This window comes from Hirundo rustica, chromosome 3 (genome assembly GCF_015227805.2).
Source record: "Hirundo rustica isolate bHirRus1 chromosome 3, bHirRus1.pri.v3, whole genome shotgun sequence".
NCBI lineage: Eukaryota > Metazoa > Chordata > Aves > Passeriformes > Hirundinidae > Hirundo > Hirundo rustica.
Window position 1 is genome coordinate 40,944,768 of NC_053452.1, and position 23,063 is coordinate 40,967,830.

Sequence of the window (23,063 nt, forward strand, 5' to 3'; positions counted from 1 at the left end):
CACTGCGCTTCTAGGAAGTAGACACATTCTACTTCCAGATTCAAGTTTCAGGCATACATTTTACAGAATCCCAAGTGGACAAGCAGAGCAAAGTGGGAAGGGAAAAAAAAGAGGAAGCAGTCAAAAAGTCTTCGTAAACACAAAGCCGCTGGACAAAAAAAAAAAAAAAAAGCCAAGACAGCTGAAGAAGGAATAATTAATGATTCAACTGTGGCTGCAACCTGAAATTGCCCAGGGTTTCTACTGTTTTTTCACATCCTTATGGTAGATCTGTAATTTAGATATGTACTGGAAATACAGCATGTTAGTAAGTTATTTTGAACACAGATTCATGTCTTCACCTGACCATTCCAATAGACAGAGTAAATACAAGTGAATAACCTGTGTAGTAAGGTTGATGTGAAATTGGAAAAGCTTTCACACCATAAACTGTTCTTATTACAGTAATCACTGTAAAGATGAACTCACATTGAGGACAATTCCTTAGCATAGTGAACCAGGAAAGCCTATTGCCCAACATGACTACCTCGGATTCAGACTAAGATCTCCATGTATGATTAGAACGCTCCAACAAGTGTGTCTCTCAAAGAGGGGGTTTTTGACAGTTTAAATGTTTTAAGTTTATAGATTATCTAAAAGCATACACTGCCAGAGTTTCAAAAATATTTATTGCATTGGTGACTCTTGTGCCTTGCTCATACCTATAAAAGATATAAAAACAGAATAATATAGTAACACGTGACTGAAGCCAGAGACTTTGTAGAAAAACAGAAAAGCCCACAACTGGAAATACATCACATCTTTTCTTTAGGATAAAATACAAACGTAATCCTATTCTCTTCATTTCTTAGTATTCAATTAAATCTACCTGCATTTTAATTTCATTTGTGATTCTTGAACAATTTAGACATACTTACAAGGTAGAAAAAAGTTCAGCTAATGTAAGAAATCATATCTTCTCTCCCCCCACACAAAATCAAAACCACACAAACCAAAAAAAAAAAAAAAAAAAAAAAAAAAAATCTCCTGTTTCACATTTATTTAAAAGAGGTTTAATATTCTTCCCATCTCCTCATATACATTTCTCTCCACGACTCTAATATTTTTCCACTAACTCTTTGGTCTCAATAATGGTGGTTTCCCTATACTTTTTCAAAGGATGAAATAACTGGAGCTGAAAAGAGTTCCAACTGAGAAAAATCAGCACAGCGGCATAGCTCTGCTGGTACTGCCTATTCGCCTCCTCCTGTCTACAGTACCCTCCCAGTGCTTCACAAACAGAAAGAGAATTGATGCTCCAAAGCCTGTGTTCTGCATCTCTCACAGTGGCACAATACTTGGCACAACAATGCCATCCCTGCATACTGTTAGCATTTTGAAAGATTTCTAGAAATAGCTACACTACTGACTTAAAAACAAACAAAAAACAACAAAAAAACCCCACCACACACCACAAAACAAAACCCTTTCTCTTCCCCTCCAGAGATTTTTCATCTGATTAAAGATGCTATTTTTCTTCTATTAAGACATTACATTCTTCCATTTGGATGTACCAAAAATGTGAATGCAAAATATAATATCACAACGACAACATAAAAGTTCTTTGCTCATGGATTTAAAAAAATCCATCTTCCCATTGACTTTATTATCTTATCTCATGTACAATGGCACAATAATACTCTTTGTCATAATTCCAGTAATTTCTGCAGTTGATCATAACCTCTTGTGAAAAAAACTCTGAGGGGACTAAATAAAGTCCCCTCAAAACAATTAAGGGATTAATGCTTGGAAAATGTAGAGCTTCTCAGAGGAGTTTTATCGCTTAGGTGAGGCAGAGGATCCAGAATTTTAAAAACAGTTAGACAGGAAAAACACTGTCAACACAGGGATGATTGTAAAGTTATATTTACAACATTCTGTTAAACCAAAGAAGCCAGGAAAAGAGCAACAAAAGCTGCAACTTGATTTAGGTAACAGCAAGATCTATTTAATTAAGGATTAGATAATGCAGGACTGTTTTTCCATTGAATAACCTTCATCTAAAATTGATGTATTTTCTATCTGAATTTATGCCGAATTTTACACCGTGTTTACCTTTCAAAATTTCCACATGAACGAGTTCCCAAAGAAATACCATTAAGACTTTACGAATTCAGTCTGTGATGCAAGAGGGAAGTTCAATTGCCTCTCAAATTCTTATCTACAAATTTACAAAGGAATATGGAAACAGGATTTTGAAATTTGTATTGATGAAGAGCAAACCCACGGTAAGTTTGGACAGAGGGAACAAGAGGACCATCTGTATGTTGTGTCGTTAGCCAAGCTGTAGGATTCTTTACAGGATGATTCGCAGAAATTATCATAGTTCTGACTCATAAATGGAAAATTATGTGTTTGGGCTGAAGTCATTCAGCTTCAGCAAAATCACACATAAGCTTCCAATAGCTTGATGAAGACAGCACCACAACCTAAAGGAAAATACTCCAGAACAGTACAAGCAAATGGCTGAAGAAAATATTGCATGCCTTAATAGATAATGATTAACTAAGAGATGGTTTGAGTTAAGTAACAGAGAACCCACACTAGAGACCGGTGCTTTTAGGAGCTTGTGAAAACATTTCTAGACTGTACAGAATCCCTCCATTCATAGATAGAACAAGTAATTGGATATGGAGAATACTTGAAGGTGATTCAGTTTGAAAGACACAAATTCTGGAAGAAGCTTTGTAGTTGTGTGAGTTAACATCAGAAGAAAAATAAACAAAAAAACAAACACCCCTTATATTCATCTGCTCTAACAATTCCTGTCCAGCATTAGCCATGAACTTTCATCCACTTGTGCCTATCTGAAACCAAATATCTAGGGTTTGGCTAAAGCCAGTTTTCTAGGAAGGAATTCAATTCTGACTTGAAAATTAGAAGAGAAGGACAAGCTCACTTCCCACACTCCCAAAAATCTGCCAGCAATTTCTATCTCTGTTCTCAGTGCTGGGTCTGAGGAGGGGGCACAGGCTTCAGATTCCAGTTACAGCTTCTCACACCAGCTCAGTGATTGCCAGAGTTCCCCAGCTACTGCAAACGTGATTCACTTAAATGCACGCTGCACTTTCAGGCCAGTTCTAATCATTAAAAAAAAAACAAAACAAAACACAACCCTTTAAATTGATATTCAAGGAAACAAAACCAAAACTCCACCCTAAAAACGCCTGAAAAGCTACCCAAATTCTCATACAATGATTCATTCTTTACTGACAAAAACCCTTTTGCCAAACAAGACAGACCTCTGCTGCTGGATGAAGTTACTGCAAGCTTCACAAGCTTCTTGATTACTCCACAATAATTCCATTGGGCTGGTTATAAGTTATAGCCTGCGGTGCAAACCAAGGCTCCTGCTGCACCACAGTGGTAATTGAGGCGGCTTGTTGGCAGAGGCAGCCAAGCACAAGGTGAGGTGGTCAGTCCCTCCTTCCTAGTGCATTTTTTCCTAAGGGGCCCATCTCATGGAAAAAAACATACTCAGAATCTCGTAAAAAGTTACCCTTCACAGCACTGCTGTTGCTCCTTAAAATAAGATACTACAGCTCTCACAAGCAGAATTAAAAGAGGCAGCTTCCAAGACTAAGAAATTTAAAGTTTTAAAAAGAATGCATATTCCAGAAATATCAAAATGCCTGCTTGTAGGTCAGCTTTCCATTGACGTGAACTGAGGTCTGTGACACTGGGACTAACATGTCTGCCAGTCACAGCATCCTAAATTGCATGCCAACCCTGCCCAAGTTAAGCTACAGCTGTACTCAGGCTCCCAGTGCCAGTCTCCCTGTCAGATCCCCGTGCTGCACCACAGCTACTGTGGACTGCAACACGGCAGTGATGGTGTTCCAAATACTGGAGTTAAACATGGGGTATCTTATTTGGTTAAGAAACAACCAGCCCCCACACCTTGTGCCTTCCATTGAAAGAGCAGGCTATGATTTAAGATACAGAATTATCCCTCACTGTTCCAAGCAAGAGCAGGGGAGAAACAGGCTAAAATCCCTGTTGATAAAATCATTTGGGTTGGAAGCAACAGCTAACAAGGCAACATAGATGAACTACATGCTCAAAAAAGTCTGTTCAAAGTTAGATTTGACTCAGACTTTATCGCAGAAATGAGATAATTTATAAGCTGGGGCATTTAAATTTCAGAGGCAGGATCTGGAGCATGGTATATCTGCTTCTTTGAATACTTGACTGGGGTGTGTCTAGCCAGAGAATTAAAGTCTTGCTACAAAAAAGTAAATGATTACAGCTGTGATAGGTGTTCCCTATGACAAAACTCAGCGTTACCATCTGCAACAGAGTTACCAGAGTTATACTACATCCAGTTTATTATGGTATAGTGATACAAAACACACCACAGCAGTATAAAACACAGACATGAAAAAAATTTATCTGGAAGCTTTGGAGTAGCTTAAACTCAAGACTATGTAAGTACATAACTGCCAAGGTTGAGTTTCACCCTGCTTTTTGGATTTGTTTCAACCTTCCAAGACCTGTTCTCTTTTCTTCAGGACAGTTAAGACACAAGAGTTACCACTCGGTAAAAGGCACAGTATTGCATTAGTATCAGCAGTATAAGCACCATTTTCAATGCCTAAAGTATGACAGTAATACGACTGAGGCAGTTCCACGTGTAGAAAATACAGTGAGTGACTGTTGTACATAATGTTTCTGATGGCCTAAAATCAGCCAGCTAGGAAAAGGAGATCAGATAAAAAATAGACTACACTTTCTAGCTGCCATGGTTGCTCACTACAGCAGCATCTCTGCTGGAAAGATGAGCAAGGGGACAAGTGAGCTGTCAGACGTCCAAACAGAAAACTTACCTATCAAAAGCTTCATGGCGTAGAAAGCTTAAAGTAAATTCCATTGAGCTTTGCAGAAGTTTCATGAGCTGAATGTTCAGTTCCACCCAGCCCACACTAGATGTCAGTCCTGCCCCAGTACGGCCGGGTGTAGGCACGTAGGGATACAGGGAACGGGTATTCCCGAAGCTCTGCATTTTCCTTCTAGATTACTAAGGGTCAAGCTTGCACAGTGGTCAAAGAACAAGAATAAAAACAACTTTATGTTCTCACGGACAAACATTAAAAAAAGACACGCTTTGTCTTTAAAATGCATTCTCGTAAAGCTGGCATGGTCTTGTAACTAAACCTAAGATAGTTAAAAACAAAAAAAAAAAAACCCAAAAAAACCTCCCCAAACCACCACAGGCCAACATGCAGCCACAGTAAGTGCAATCGGGTTTCTGTAGGGAAATAAAGAAGTTAACAGGCTTTTGTACTTGTTTTAAGGAAGATGAAATTTCCCAGAAAAAAAATGTAAGCCAAAGATGTTCTGCAAGAAGCAGCACTAATGGAACTAACGGAGCCTGTTTCTCAACAGAACTATGGCTATTGTTTCTTGGACATCTTTCCTCCTTCTACTGTTTTGGACAGATGCAGCACACAGATTTCCTAGCATGCTTATTGTATTGAACAGTACTTGCTGATTTGTGGCCAGGTACAGTTCTGCTTTTCCATCTCTTGGCAGGGTACTGCTTTGACTCTCTCTGCTCATTTGTGAACATTCACAAAATCTTTGAGAGCAGAGGTACAAGTGCCTACCCCTCTTTCCAGCTTGGCTGTAGCTGGCCATTGGTAGTCATACTGTTGGGATGTCTGATCAGCGATTGTACACATTGCTTCCCTAGGAACACCCTAAAGATCAAATCCCATCAATCAGCTTGAGGCATTTCAACAAGACTGCTGCATAACTGCCTGCTTGCAGGTCATGCACTCCCAGGGTACAGTAGCTTTCAGTACACTTCTGTAGAATGAGACGTATCTTTGTCCCCATGGCAACAGACTGCAGTCAAGTCCACACCCCATTTAGGAGATGGGATTGCAGTTTATTTGCCAGCTTCAGTCTAGCTAGTTCAAGGAAATGTTACAATACATCCCAAGAAGTATGGCTTAGGGTCTCCACACCAAGTACACATTAGCTAAAGCTCATTCTGTCATTGCATATCTACTCCTGAGACTGAACCTTTCTGTCCTGCAGCTGCAGAAATATCACAACCAGAGCAGAGCAGCACCTGGTAGGAAATGCACATCATGTTATCTGAAATTATTTCAGCGTGCACTTGACAAGAACGTGATGTATTCAGATAAAAGACAAAGTACACACAGTGTACCTGTGTCATTTCCACCTTACACCCACAAAAAAGAAAAAAATATAATCAAACCCGCAACCCAGTTACTTCACATGTTTGTGACTAACATAGACGCAGGACAGGAGAGGCAACACTTCCTATACGACAGACAGAGGTGCCCAGCAGGCACTTGGCTTCGTTTGGCCCTTTTACCTATGAATGTTTCCAAGTACCATGTTATGCTAAAAAGGCCACTGATCTGAGTACATCTGAACTCATCAGGGTAATATTCAGAAACCTCATATCTCTGCTTTCCTTAAACAAAATTCACAACTACCCATCACAACACTAAGCTTTGACAGGCCTCTGAAATCACATGTTGTGCCACAACAACACGTGATGAAAATTATTGAAAATCCCTTGTATAGAGCTGGTACCATCTTCAGTCACTGGACATTTCTACTAATTCACACAGACCGAAGCAGCAAAGGGCAGCCAGCCTCCTCAAGACACTCACCTGGGGAAGGAGTTACGCTCAGTCCATGTCTTCAAGCCATAAAGAAAGTTGATTCTGGTCTCACCTCACACTGGCTTTGTTGCCAGTCACAGAGCAAGCTCTTTTGCTTCTATTTCTCAGACTTATTCTAGTATTTATACTGCTATATATGAAGCAAAAGTGTTTCAGAAAGAAGAAACCCTTAGGTTACTCATTTCAGTCTTGAATAGATTGTTTCTGTCCATATGATTTGATCACAATCACTTGCCATACACCATGTGCAGGGAATGCGTCCAGCACCTGTATCCTTTGCTGAAGAGGATTTGCAGGTGCTCCCCCATCCTCTAGGGTGCCCAGATCAGCAGTTACCTGACACCCCCCACAAACAGCATGCCAGCTCTATGCTTCTTCCTAACCTCATAAGGACAATAATGAGAGGAAAAAAGAAACTATTATTGAAGTTTCCATGTCAAACTTTGGGCCCCCAAGGCAAGTTTTCTTTCCTCATAGAGAGGACAACTACCTGTCCCTTTAAAAAGCTGTGGCATAAAGTCTTCAGACATGAGTTTCATCAGAAAAATCTGCTACTCAGGCCCAGAAACAGACCCTATGCCAGATATTTAAGGACTAAAGGGAGATTTGTTGTTGATAGCAACATAAGCAAGGAGATTTGTGAACAAAACACTATGCATTCCCAACCCCAATAGCTAATCTTCCAGTATTTCTGTCTTTAAACTATGCAGTCACAAGATCAGGTCAAACTTCAGTTCTCATTATATTTTCTGAAAACATTTATCTTGTTCACCTGTGGAAAGCCTAACAGAAAAAAAATCAGTATTCTACTACATAATATTAAGTTTCCTTTATTTTTACAGAGAGGTAAAAGACAGTTTTAACAATGCAAGATAGCAGTCCTAAATTAAAGTGATCAACAGTATATCTGGACATTGCATGATGCCTAAATATAACTCCCAAAGAAATAACAGCTAAAAGACACAGTGCAGGAAGAGCTCCCTCAATTTTTCCAAGACATCTCCAGATACTCTGGGGGAAAAAAAAAAAAAAAAAAAAAAAAAAAAAAAAAAAAAAAAAAAAAAAAAAAGAAACAAACACAAATCACAGAGGGTTTCTCCATCCCCTGTGATAAAAAGTCCAATTTCCCTGTCAGCTGCAGATAGAAGTTCAGACTGTAATCACCCTGCAGATACCACAGGGAATGCATCCAGCACCTGTATTCTTTGCTGAAGAGGATTTGCAGGTGCTCCCCCATCCTCTAGAGTTTTTATTATTATGAAAGAAACACCCCAATCCAAGTTAGATTTCCTGTTCAGAATTGCACAAGCCATTATTTCCAGACAGCTAGAGACTTATTCTGCTTCTCATGCTGTCAGCATCTGCCTCATACAGCACTTACTGTGCCATTAAATGCTTCCCCCAGCTGTCAGCCAGGAACCCAGAGCTGCTTCATCTCCTACAAAGCAGCTCTTCCAACTCCTCATGCAGGGTCCATCCGCATTAGTTAAAGAATAAAAACAGGCAGAAGGAAGAAGCTAGGCAAAACGGTATTTTAATGACCACTTATCTCCTTGGGCCTCAAAGCCTCATGCAAGTTGTACAGCTGAGAATCTGTATATCTTCTCAAGGGGAAAATTCTCTGCTAAAATCAGCCTCACAAGTACGTTAGAAGCATTTGGTCTGCACATGTGCTTTTCTTGCTGGTCAGTGACATGTAAGTAAGTGTAGAGCTGGCTTTCTAGCAGTCAAACGGAAGTCTAAGACTTTCAGCAAGTGTAAGGAATACTATGCCAGGCATAAATTATCAAATTTAAGAGGAGGCCCTGTAGATTGACAACTTTGTCCTTTAATATCAACAGCAAAGAAGTTTCCAGAAGCACCTCTGCCTGGCATTTATAACTGAGTCATAAGAAAAGCCAGTGGAAAGGAAGGCTCACAAAGTGCTCTCTGGCAGTCACAGTTGTTTAAGTCACCAACCAGATGGTAACAGTTGTTTCAGCCACTTGTTGCCTATAATTATGTTTGCAATGCACTTTTAAAGGCCACCAAGATGCCAAGGAAATACAATGAAAGTTATAATGCCTTGAAGGCAAAGATTGGTAGTAATATTTAGAGAACAGGCACCAGATACAGACTACTTTAAAAAATAAAGCACCAAACCTGTCCCCCCCCCAAAAAAAAACAAAACTACACCACCCCCCCCCCCCCCCCCCAATATATATAATAAAACCACAGAATCATTATACCCCCACAAAATAGCACAAAAGCAACATGGAATGCATTTCTGGTTTTTAAGCCTGCTTCTTCCCACTCTGCAATAACCAGGAGACCTTCATCTCCAGGCACAGTGGGTGGGAGCTGAGTGTTAGACAGTTTAAAATGTGCTGTGCTGACACCCTTACACCACCTTCCAAGAACCACCACAGTCACAGCACCAAACCTGGCAAACTGAGGAAGTCATCACTTCAAACCTGCAGCAAGGACTTTCCATAGCTCTAGACAGTCCACAAAATGAACTCTGGTCTAAAGATGAAGCATTTCATGGGCAAGAAAAGAGATGAGTTGTCATATCAAACCACTCTGTACCTGCAATCAGAGCCTAGTGCACCATTAATTAGCATCTACATCATTAGAGAAGTTAAATACGAAAAACTCAGGTCCCCCCAGTATGTTGCCAGTCTATGGAATTTGGAACTAAATGCATATTTCAGGCTTTTCAAAGAAGATTGGTCAAATTTTCTCCCAAAGCTGACAGAGCAACTTAGGAGAACAGTTAAAAACAAAACAAACCAAAAAAAAAAAATAAAAAACCAAACCAACAACAACAAAAAAAACCCCCACACCACAAAACAAACTTAAAAAAAAACCAACCCCCCAAAGTAGGACTGGGCAAAAACTGCAAGAACAAGACTACAGAAGGCTAATTTTGTACTGATCTAATCAGTCACAACAGTGACTCATCAAGTTAAGAGATAAACAGTTACTCCATGCAGAAGCTGAACTTAAAATCTCTTTCCTCCCAATTCAGACGTTCAAGAAAGTTTTTTATTCCTTGCCAGGTTCATCTGAAAATAAACATATTTTTAAAGCTACATTTACAAATGAGTTTACTGCAAAACCAAAGCATCAGAGAAGTCAAAATGAGGATCCAGGTATAACACTGTCAGAGATTCCTGGCTAATCCTCTAATGTGCATGAGAACTCCTGCTTACCTGTCTGGAAGGAAGATCAGTTTTTCAATTCCTGTTTCAAATCCAGAAACCTGGAGGGCTCCAGGAACAAGAACTGATTCAGCCTAGATCATCAATAGGATTGCATAAGCCTCACTGAGACATCAAAGCCTCTGGGGTTTTCAAATTTTATAGCAAGCACAAAGCAAACAAAAACAACACGTTTTTCATTTGCACACTAAGTATACATCTGTTCAGCTTGAGCATTTTTAAATTACATATTCTTTTTCACACAGATGCTTCAAGGCCGACAGCATGTACGCCTAACACTTCACCTCCTGCCCAATGTCAATTATTTATTCAAAGCTGGCTCTGAGAATTAAAAAGGCGGGCAACTCTGCCAACTACACGCAGCATATTTCAGGAAAATGACTCACTAAGTTCAAGATGTTTTACACATTTAATTAAGCCTTACGCTAACTCCAGTTGGCAAGCAGGAGTATGAATCATGGAAGCTAGATCACAGGAGCAAACTCAAGGCAACAAAAACTTAACCACTTGCTTCTCAAGCTGAACAATGACTTACTGAAGCAGGGACCCAGGAGGATGCTCCTCACTTCACGGGCCAGCGTAGCACAGCTAGGAAGCAAGGGGGAGGCAGAGAACTGCCATGACTTGAAGCCCAGAGGCTGCACCAACCAGTCTCTGCTGAGGCACTGACATCAATCCCTCTGCTAACGCTCTCTGTGCTGCCAGCTGACACTGCAACACCCATCTACTGCTCTCCCCACCTTGTACAAAGAAAGATGTCTTCTTCCAGCAAAGGCTGGAACGTGGAGGACAGAGGCAGTGGTAATGGTGTCATCAGCACAATTTTTGTGTCATCGTTGGGAACACCACTGCATGTACTCAGTGGTTACCGTGCTATTACTTGACATCTTATGCACTGCAGTACCCTGAGCTCCTTTACTGAGATAGACTACTAGTAAGCAAGATCAAACTTGCACAAAATTGTCCCGATGCTAAAATAAAAACCATTCTGCACATATATATGCATTATCCTGTTGTCCACGGGTTGCCCACTCCTGCTCCTGACAGCAATGAGCTATAGTAAATAAGAACAGAAGAGAGGTCTGAGGTCCCACAAAACCACAGAAAAATGAATAGACATTTAGTTTAGAAGGATCCACAGAACATCCATTAGATGTGCTATAAATCAGTCTCCATCATGCCCTTAAAAAAAAGTAGAGCAGTAGCACATGAAAAAACACATATACACCACTAGCTGGCTGCAAGAAAACACAGTAAAAGTACAGACATTGTCCTTTGCACTCTTACAATATGAAATATGTAAAGTAGTTTATAATTAAATTCCCACACACCCACAGTGCTCTCTCTCCATCCTCAGCATCCTGACCTGCAGGACGACTAGTTTACCATGTTAGACTAGGGGACACAGAATCTTCACACAGTCAGGATCTCACTGTTGTCATTTCAACCAGCACAAAGTTGAGGGCATACAAAGTTGAGGCCAGTACAGCTGAGGGCATATGCTCTGCAGAAGAGAGGTACAAGAAGATCAGAGGTCCCCATTACAGCAGTAGATTAGGTTTTTCACAGGCATGCTTGGATTTGCTTCCTTGGTCAAGTTGAAGCCATCAAGAAACATCCTGCCAGATGCACCTACAGCCTTTCCCTAGTCAAAGGGCACTGGTGTTAAACATTTAGCTCAAAAGAGAGATATTTGTGGCAGAGGCAGTACTGACTTTTCAAGGTACTTGAGGCTTCAGGTGGCCACGCCTACCCCTGTAGAAGGAAAGATTAATTCTTCAACCACTCCCGCACTATTAATCTGAACAAAGCTGAACTCCTCACCATAGCTACCAACACTGAGCTATCAGATAGCAAAACTCTTCATGCAGCCCTAAACCAAGCCTGATTCCAATCAGTAAGTATGCAGGGAAAGGGCTGTCACCTTCTTATACCTTTTAATTCACCCTTATATCCACAACAATGTCTTGCACAAGATATGCATCAAGCCTGGATATCAAGTCATATTTATTTAGTAGTGTAATTTACTGCTTAAATATTTGTTGGATACTGGAATCAGATGTTTATAGGATTTGATCACTTACCTTGTCTATCTACAGAAGTAAACAAACTCCACACTGCAAACTGACAACTACCATTCAAAACTACACACTGCCAACTGACAAATACTATTCAGATCTGAGCTAAGTTAATCTCCCTTTCACTCAAAAAACTGTCACCCACACAAACATATTATCTGCAATAAGACTGCTTCTCACACACCATTTGCAGAAGAAATCTCTCTGGGAAACCAGATGCATACTCTGGAGCTTCAGGGCTACCTTCCCCTCTCTGAAGGGTGATAAAACCTTATGCCAAGCCAGGAAAAACTAAGGACAGGAAATTCAAGAGAATAAATAAATCAGGTGCAGAAATAAATTCAGACACACATCACAAACCTCCTACCTTGACAGATCTGACACTACTCTTTGAGTCAGGTGTGCCCTGTGCATCTAATCTACAGCCTAACAAATTTCAGAAAAATGAGTACTCCTTCAGTTTTCACCTAAAAGTTAACAGCATTATACATATCAGGTATAGGCATTCAGATTTGTCATTTTCTTCAAGTACTTGGCTGCTACAGTACAAGAGACCGCTTTAGGCATCTGTGGAGAAGCTAGACAGTCGTTTGAGAAGGAACTCCCAAGAAGACCTGTGAATCAGGCCACCTAGCACACTGCCCTGCCCTTGCTTGGCACCCACAAAGTCAAGGGAACAAGGGTCCTTCTGACAAGCCCAAAGGATGCTGCCCTAGGAAAACTTCTCTCTGGAGAAAACCCATCATATCTCCTCCTCTGCAAACAGCTTCTCTGCAGTGCTGCTGCAGGACAGGCTCTAAGTAGACCTCACCTCAGAGGTGTCTTGTGTCAGGTGCAGTCAGGAATACTACAACGAGGAAGCTGGGATTCACTAAGCATCCCCTTGCTCTAGCTTTCATTTTAGGAACAGAAATCAGCCCCCCTTCTACTGCTGCACTCCCCATTCTAAGGAGCTTCCCAAACTGACTTGAAAAGAGATGAAGAGACCAAGCCTTTCAAAGATTTGAACTGAATAAATAAATAACACCCCCCACACCATGCCCTCCCTATTCAGCTGTGCAGAGTGCTCAGAGTAGCCTTCAAGACCACAGCATTTCAAACAGGATTTCAGAAAGTTTTCAAATGGCAGACACTCAGAGGAGGCTCACTGACATAACCAAAATACTACTTATATGCAGTTTAATTCTGTTGTAACAACTTCCTTTATAGGAAGGGTGACTCACCACCCTTAGCTTTCTTAAAAAGGAAAGAAAGCAAAACATGTTAAAAGCTGCTGTAATATATACTGTACAAAAAGTCTCTTAACACTGCTCATCATAAAAGAAGACTTTTTATAGGAAAATACAGGAGATAATACCAACTAAACATACACAACACAAAACAGGAAGCAATCCTCTCAAATAACAGTTCTCACATACCAGAGTATCTGCTTTAACAGTACCATACTGCTCTTGGTTCTGTTTGAAAAGTTAGCTTCCATAAGAGGTATTGTTAAATATGTGTATCATCTTTTCACCTCAGTTGAAAACTGAGAATTGGAGTGAAAACAATGTTTTGGATTAGTAAATACCAAGGACCCCTCACAGTTACTGATTGCTGGAGGTGAGAACTGTGGTTGCTAGGGTACAAAAGGATCACACTACTTGTTCAAGTGCTAAAATATGAATAAATATGCCTAATCTGCACACTTAAAACCCAGACCACCCCAAATGACAAGAGACCAATGAAAGGGATAGACTGTACCTCAATCATTCATCATATATATGAATGTCACTTAGAATCCACTGTGCTTTCCATCTCTTTCTTTTGTTTGATGTCTGTTATACAAAAGAATGCTTCTAGACCAGGCTAAACAAACCCAGTAACCACTGTGCTTACTGACCTCACACAATTAAAAAGTGGAGAAAACATACACAAAATGAAGACTAAAATAGCAATCAGGAAATCCACATCCACTTTTGATGAGAAAAGTCCGAGCAGAGGCAGAATTTGTCATTTACAAAACTCCTCGCCTCCAAAACTGAAATGTTTAGAAGACTTCAGGTTTCTACCTTATATAATTACAAAGAGGTCATTTGACCATGACACCTACACTTCAAGAAACTTAAATATACCAGGAATTCTACATTGAATTGTACATTCTACACTGGATTAAAGTTTTGAACAGCTGGGAACTTGCAGTTAACTTGACAGACACAATAAGGTAAAAACACCAGCTGCAACCCTAGACATCAGGTCTTTATTCTAGCCTCACGCTTTCCTGGTGTTGAAGCAACCCTCTTCCACAGAGGTGATAAACAACGTGACTTTTGTGCCCACCTCACAGAAATAATTGGCTGAACAGGACAAAGCATCTGGCAGTTCCAAGGATCCAGGTGCTTGAGAGGAGGCAATTTGCCCTCCTTCTCGACTTCCAGAACTCATGCATTGTTGGTTTTGTTGCTGCTCTGAATACTTCACATGCCACTTGTAAATGTCAATATAATCTTTGTGAAAGCCTGAGTGTAATAAGCATGCCTGAGTACTGATCACACATTCTATAAACACAAAATTTCTGCAACTATAATTCATTTATTCAAAATGCAGCCAGACTAATTTATTACCAAAAGCTCCCTTTCTAGTCAGCAGGGAAAACTAGTCAAGCCTTGAAAAAAACCCAAAACTGCACCATGAAGCACATAGCTACCTAAAAACAGAAGCTTACTATCTGACATCTCCAATAACAACATGACTCTTCTGTGTCTAACCATGCCCATTTGAGAATATATATATTTTAGATTTGGAGTTTGTTTAGGGTTTTTTTTTTTTTTTTTGTGGTTTTTTTTGGTTTGTGGTTTTCTTTTGTTTTATTTTAGAGCTACCTTCTGATTTTTCCTATCAAATCTTTGGAAGAAAGCAGTCAGAGGAAGACTTTCTTCCAAAATAACAACACTCATCTTGCTTCTTTGTCACATTACTTTTCCTATGGCGAAAGTTATTTATTAACTGTGGAAGTAGCAGGAAAGGAAAGGAGAAGACTCAAAGAAAGAATGCTTATTTCAACACAATACACTATCTTCTAAGGAGACAACAAACCACAGAGTGAGCAAGAAAATTAGAGCATTCTAGTAGGAAAAAAAGTAAAACAATTGACTTTCACCTCATTGTAATGAAGAAAAATGGATTTTCTCACCCTAGAGTTGTACCCATCTGTCTGTAAATTTTAGTTTGTTTCCACTTTAAATAACACATCTCTCTAGGAGGCTCCATACTCATCACAGAAACAATTTACCCGTGACTCTAGGGACAGCCAAGTGACTCTTCTCTCCTGATGACACAATTCACTCACAGCCAGCACTCTTGGGCACCAATGGCCATTGTACTGTAAGGCTATTTTCATGAGGGAAGGGTTTCCCCAGATGAATTTTCATTTGCCTTAAGTAACAACCCTAGTTCAAAAATCAAGCAGCCTAATTCCGTGAAGCATTTTACATCTTGCAAATGCTGTCAGAACCTCTCTTCCCTGTTCAGCACATTTGCTCAGTTGTGACTGCTGCAATGCAGCCTGCAACCTTTATTTAAAAGCTTCCAAACACAGTATATTTTGTGTTCATCCGCATGCCTGTCTGATAAATTAAATCAGAGTTGGTCACTTTAGTGTCCACTTAGCAAAAAACCATTTGGTTGGTTAGCTGCCTCTTCCATCCATAAGCACTGCAAACTTAAAAATCCAATGCACAACAGAAAACACCACAAAATCCCATGCATTGTCCCTGAACTCTGCAGGCTGCACCACCCCACTGTGTCAGTGCTTCCCAGAGTACCAGCAACAGAGATGAGACCATCATCATACCAAAGTCCTGATTCAATACAGGCTCAAGAACATCAGGGACAACACACATAAAAGTTACACTTCAACAGGAGGGAGCATCAGCTATTATCTTGAGAGAAGCTCTGCTGCCAACTTTAATTTTCAGTAACTTTCTCTACCAGATAAAAACCTATCATTTAGGGTCTCAAGAGATATAGATACAGAGCTCATTTTTGGTTCTGAAAGACTAAGGCCTCTGAGAGGCAGAATCTGTCACCCTCTGGCCAAAGAGAGAACAGTTTCAATGAAGGTTGCCATTCACCACAGACAGCAGCATTTAGCAAAGGCTGCAGAGAGCCAGAGGGGTTGAAATATCCTGAAAAGGGTTCACAGACTTTTGAAGAAGTTTTTTTTAAGTGCTGTTATCGTCTCTCTAATGCATCAGAGCCACAACAGCACACTGTCTGAAAGCAGTAATTCAAAAAAGTAGCAGTGACTGTGCAACAACAGCAGCTAGAACCAGAAAGTGTAATGTTAATGGGATATGAGATATAAATATATTGCTAAAGTTATTTGTTTAAGTTCAAATGTCACAAGTCTTTCAGTTTATGTAATAAGCTTTTCTACACACTGCTTATCCCCCAAAATTTGAAGTTTTCTTTGTCTCTATTTGCTTTATGAAACACACAATGGGGCAAGAGAAAGAAAAATTAAAAGTGAAAAAATAATAGGCATTCCTTTTATATTGATATACCCCCTGTGTCTGTTTTAATTCAGTTGCTAAGACAGTGACAACAAGAAACCAATTTACAAAGAATCAGAAGTAACAAAAATCTATTTCAGTAAGAGTAGCCCAGTTGTTGCTCTGCCAGTTTCCCCCTCAGTGCTGGGATTCTGAACACAGGCTCTGGGGTGCAAGAGAAGGAGGAGACATTTCATTCATTCCATGACCCCAGCTGTCCCCTCTCACATTTTAGCCACACAAAATCAGTGACAAAAACCCCTTTGGTCTTGATCAAGGAGACATTTTTATACGCTATTTTTCTTGGAGTTAAATAGAAACCAATATTCCATTGGTTGCCTGGTCAACTTCATTCCGAAACAATTTGCAGTTATTTACTCTTCTAAAAAGTGTTAGACAATAGGCACTGTAGATTAATATATTTTGGGAACTAACACTGTTTCTTAAAATCAATTTACAAAGTTATTACCTACCAAATTCTTCATAACAGCTAAATACTAGAGATTATTTTTTTAAATAAAAATATTTAAGTAAAACAGCTTACACTGCATACACCACTTTTTCAAAGAACTGTAGAAAGAAGAAATAATTCATTTCTTAAATACATCACCAGCGCAATTTTGTAAGAATCTATGCAAGGTCATAGTTTTCCAGTCAGGGCCTGCATTTGAGTTCACTCGGCATCTATCTCTATAGAGAGAAAAAAAAAAAGTCACCCTAGATAAATGCCTACAAATCTTTCTTTTAGAAAGGTGTGTAGCACAATATCTGAACTTACAATTACTTACATACTGTGATTATAAAGCATTATTTGATTTAAAACAAAAAAATCACTTCAAACCTTTTTCTTAAACAAGGTTCCTTAATTCTGAGTGTTTAGTTGTTGTCAGGTTTGGTTGCTTGGTTTTTTGGAGGAAGAAAAAACCATAGTATGTTTAGTAAGCATGTTGCTGTCATCTAGCAACCCGAGCCAGGCTTCCCTCCTCACAAGTTCTTACATTACAAAATTGTATTTCTCTACACTTTTGGGCCATACCACTTATTTGGTGATAAGCTTTGTATTTGTTTTTCCCCCGAAAGGAAAAGCTCCTCTTGCAGGCCAAGTTTTTTAATAGGGTAGCGACCTCTTGTGTGTGTGCATGTGTAAACATACATACCAAGAAATGTCTTGTGTTCTTGTGATCATTCCTAACAACTAAAACACAACTCACAAAGCAGCAGAAAACTAAACTTACTCTGTTTGAAGGAACCTCAATACACGTGCTAACCTGTGACCTACAAGCTCAACCACAGATATGTAGATTTAGTCATTATAAATGACTCTGCTGTGCAGTCATTTATAATTAAAATGCACTATTAAAAATCATCAACATACATTCCCTTTTATAATGGATTGATCACTCCATACCAGGTGTATTGATGGCTTTAATTAATTGAGATAGGAGACAAGTGAAAGTTCACCAGATACTACTGGAGAAAAACAACAACGACTTCTCCAACTTTGCAAGAAAAGCGACTCTTAATGGCAAATCTGAATGTTCTGACCTGCTTTAAGTTCACCCCTGTTTTTTTCCATGAGGCAAATAAATATACCAGCAACTCTAGTGCTGGTGTGCACTGGTTAAGCTGTTTTGACATAATCCTTGAGAAATATCACAACAAACAGCGCAGAAGCACTCCCTGTTGTCTCTAGCTGAATGATTCCAGCCCCTTTGAAAGAGGGGCTGCTGCTGGTGGCTCAACATTACTCTAGCACAGACATCCATCAGCGCTGTGCAGGTACCTACTACAGACAAGCTGGCCAGAAAGAAGCAGAGGCCCTCTTCAGACAACAGGGAGAAGCCTCGTACACACAGATCCTAATCCTCAAAGAAGCCACTTTATGCACTCTGGTATCTTCAGAAAATCAAAAGCAAACCAAGAGACTGCTGCATTGATGAATTCTTGATACAGGTGATCAACAAGGCAATAAGGGAAGCTGTTGTGCTGGATCTGATTCCTATAAACAAGAAAGAACTGGTCAAGACTGAAGTTCAAGAGCAGTTTTCCTTGCAGTTATCATGAGAAGACACTCAAGATCCCAAGACAAAAGAGCAAAGCAAAAGGCAAGATTACAACTGTAAACTTCATCAGAACAGATTTTGCCCCCTTTAGGCACCTGCTTGGAGGAATCCCACAGCAGATGACCCTGAAAGAAAAAGGGGTACAGGAAAGCTGGATAATTCTCAAGGATCACCTCCTCCTAACTCAGGATTTGGCCACCCTAACCAGCAAAAAAATCATACAAAGGCAGCCAAAGGCCTGCATAAATGAACAAGAAGCATCTGAAAAACCTCAGACATGCAAGAGAAGTATATCTAAATGGAGGAAACAGAAGTGTCCAGGAGCATGAAGGCTATTAAGCATGTAGTGGTGGTGTCAGGAAAACCAAAGCCCATGTGCAATTGAATCTGGTGACAAGAGGTAGAGAGTATCAAGGACTGCTGTAGTTCTAGCAGCAGTAAAAGGAATACCTCTGGTCCTCCTACTGAGCAGGGAAGGAGAGCTGGTGACAAAGGATACAAGAAAGCCGAGGTACCCAGTGCCTCCTTTGCCTCAGTCTTTACTGGTAATTCTGAGCCTTTAGGACTCCCAGGCCTCTGAAAAAAGGTAGGGAAGAAGGATTTAACTTTGGTGGAGGAGCGTTAGGTTAGGGGGCACTTAAACACACACAACAAAAAGAATGTGGGACTCAATGAGATATCTCTATTAATGCTGAGGGAACAGATCAATATCACTGTGTGGCCACTCTCAGTACTCTGAAGACACGTGGCAATTGGAGAAGCTTCTTGAGAATTGTAAGAAAGGATGTAGCTCCTCTCTCCAAGAAGGAAGATCCAGCAAATTGCAAGCCAGTCAGCTTCATCTCAATACCTGAAAGGTGATGAACTGAATATCTTTGGAAAGAATTCACAAGCATATAAATGGCAAGAAAATTCTTTGCCATAGTCACCACAGATTTGTGAAGAGGATAATCATGCTTAAACAACCTGACAGCCTTCGAAATTTTGAAGAATGCAAGGCTTTAAGTAAGACTTTTGACACTGTCTCCCACATCATCTCAGACAAACAGATGCAGGACTGATTGAATCATGTCAGTGAAGAGTGAGATGGATCAAAAACTGAGCTACCATACCCAGAGGGTTGTGACCAGCACAAAGTTCAGCTGGAGTCAGTAACTGACATACCCCAGGGAACAAGACTGGGTCCTGGATTATTTAACATCTTCATTAACGATTTGGATGGCAGGGTACACACTCTACAAGTTTGTATACATTGCATAATGCAGTAACAGCTGATAACATCAGAGAGTTGCATTTGTGTCCAGAGGGACTTTTTCTGACTGAAGAAATTGGCCAACAGTATTATCCTGAAGTTTGGCAAAGGAACACACAAGGTTCTGTACAACAAGAAAAATAACCCTATGCACTGCTACAGGCTGGGGGTCACACAGCTGGAATTCATCACTGCAGAGAAGGACCTGGGCAGCCTGGTGGACAAGTGGAATTGAGCCAGCTGGCAAAGAAATTTGATTACACTCTGGGCTGTATTAGAAAAGGTGCTGCTAGCAGGTCTAATGGAGCAGGTCTAATGGATTTCCCTTTCACTCAGCACTGCTGAGACATTTGGAATGATGCTTTGTTCTGTGTTTACACAGTGCAAAAAAGACAAACATACTGAAGCGAGTGAAGGTGAATCAACACAAAAACAAACAATGGAGGAGCAGATCTGACTTACAAAAAAGATTATGAGAAAGCTGGAATTGTACCCCTTGAGGAAGACAATGCAGGAGACAAGGAAAGAATGGAGAATGTGTCTTATTCACATGTATAAATGCCCAAAGAGAGAAAATAAAAATGATAGCACAAGACTCTTTGCAGTGGTGGTATCTCCAGCAACAGGAGGCAGTGAGCACAAACCGAAACACAGGAGATTTAAACATGAATATTTTCTCTTCCTCTTAGGGTGATCAAATGCTAGAGCTGGATCCCAGAGAGCTTGTAGAGCCCATTCAGGGCACCACTGGATGCTGTGCCAAGCACTTTCCCACCACTGATGTTGCTTTCAGCAAGGCAGGGAAGGTTGGGCTAGATGCTCTCAGAGGCACCTTCCAACATTACTTTTCTATGTTGCCACAAACATTGATTGCCTTGATAACAGTAGCACTAGAGCAACAAATATAAAATTTCCACTGACACGCAGGTTTCATGCTTTCCTCATTGTGATCATTCAATGTAGTTTTCCTTCAGTTCCCAAAAATTATCACACAAGCTGTTACTGCCTTTAGTTATAGAAACTGGATGTTTCATTGAGGATCCAATAAATTCATATCCTCGCTATAAACAATGGCAGAGCCTGCAACATGTGCTTGCCATGAGCTACACGCAGAGCATCCAACTTTGCTAACTCCAGTTTTATTACCCACATTTTTACCAGTGCACACAGTATCAGCAGAAGTTACATATCTTTGGAAATTGTACAGGAGTTTAGAGTAAGCCTAGGTACTGCCACTTTCACTTTTGCTGTGCAGTTCTGTTTGTGTATCAGCATTTCCACTGATACACAAACCAAACTGCACGGCAAAACTGAAAATGGCACTGCATTTTCACACTGGTACACTGAGCACATCTGCTCTACTTTGCCCAAGAGCCCCATGCAATGTTTGAACTAGAGCATATAAATTCCCTTGAAAGGGTAAAGCAGCTCCAAGCAATGTTACAAGATAGCTTCTGAATGCTGCAATTTCAAAGTACTGCAAGACATTTTGCAAATATACTCATTTTTTGTCACATTTTTCTAAAACATTTTGCTGCCAGCTGCACCTTCAAGGAGGTTTAGATATAATGCCAACACTTGGACCTAGATTAGACCACAAGACACATCACCCTTAAGTATGTTGGGGCCTCTAGCCAACACAGGTAGTCAGACTTATCCTTCTCTATCAAGAAAAGGTCATTTTGTCAAAGAGAACCTCTTAAGAAAAAACTGAATCCCACAAGTCTAAACAATAACTGCTGCAGGAGTATAAAATCCTCTTAAGGAAATTTCCATCCACTAATCTGCTTACTTTTGTGGCAGGACAAACCGTGTCTGTGGGATGTTCCTCCTCCTATGAAAAAGCCCTGATAGCAACCCCTCAGTGATCTGGGTGACAATTCTAAAGCACAGCTGACACAGTTCTCTAGGGCCAAAATGTGTCTCAGGAACACTTGCTCTATCCAACAATCCCATTAATTTATGCCCCCAAGACATTTAAAGAACTTATCCATCAACAGGAAAATCAGACCTCAGAATTAAAAAAAACAAAACAAAAAAAAATTTAGAAACAACAACAGCCACCACCCACAACGAGAATGGCAGTTTTTAGAATGCATTTTACCACCATCTCACTTGTGCACACTATACACAGCGTGGGAGAAACAGCAGGAGGCCAACATAGCCTAAGGCAAGGAATTCACAAAAACATCCTTTAAGCAGGTGTGAACCATTGCATTACACAATTTAAATTCAATCCTTAAGTCACAGTTCAATGTCTCAAAACAAACAAGAAAAATTTTCCTTAGGGTTGAGCACAGTACAGCTATCAGTCACCTGGAGATTAGACTGTTCCTTCTTACAATACTACTGCAGCAGGACACAAGTTTCATAGAAACGGAAGAGGCTTACAGACTGAGCCAAAAAAGGGCTGAAATAGCATGGCAGCAGCTGAGAAAGGGAGAAAAAAATCAGAAAGAAACACCATTACAGATATTAAATTGCACACTGCAATGTTTACATCAGAAAATGAGAACACAGGATTAAGATTTCTGTACAAGCAGTCATTATGTGCCTTTTCTGCCAAATTTCAAACTTAATTATAAGAAACATCCCTCATGAAAATTAACTAGGTTAAAATTAATTTGGGAAGTGAAGGCTATATTCACAAAAAAGTCCTCCTAAAACCCACAAACCAGATTTTTTTCTTCAGCCGTATCCTCAAAGAAACTGATGAGCCAAGCCACCTGCACTTAATTTCATCCCCAACCTTTTTAAAGAGTAATTTACTGCTCTTTTTAAGAAATGGATTTTTCTCCCTTCCATTACCATTTGGAAGCTGCACTCATTTCAGAGATCAAAGCTAAGATTTATTCCTCCTTCCTATCATTGGGGGGTTAAACTATGCCTTTAACATAGTAAAAGTGCACAAAAACACATCCTTGCACAGAAAACCAGACATCAAAGGTAAGTTTTACATGTCAAGGTGGAAGGGATACCAGGAAATTGATCTTCAAGAAGTGGCTACTACTTAGACATGCACCGTTGCAGCCTCCCTTCAGTCCACTTTGCTTTTTGACATCAGCAAATGGCTGATCATCTACCAAGCACACCTTGGCTCAGTCTACATGAACCAGCAGCACCTTGCCCTGACACATGGGACCAAGGTCAAGCTTTGCCCTCAACTCATCATAATAGTGAATGATGATTTGACCTTGCCTGTTTATATCTCCATATGATTTATCTGGCATTTAA

At 40.1% G+C, this 23,063-nt stretch overlaps 1 protein-coding gene across 2 annotated transcripts in view; it reads right to left on the reverse strand.

The window, feature by feature from the left end:
• Positions 1 to 23,063, reverse strand: part of RPS6KA2 (ribosomal protein S6 kinase A2) — a 292,629-nt gene that overhangs the window by 251,924 nt on the left and 17,642 nt on the right. The window lies entirely within an intron of this gene.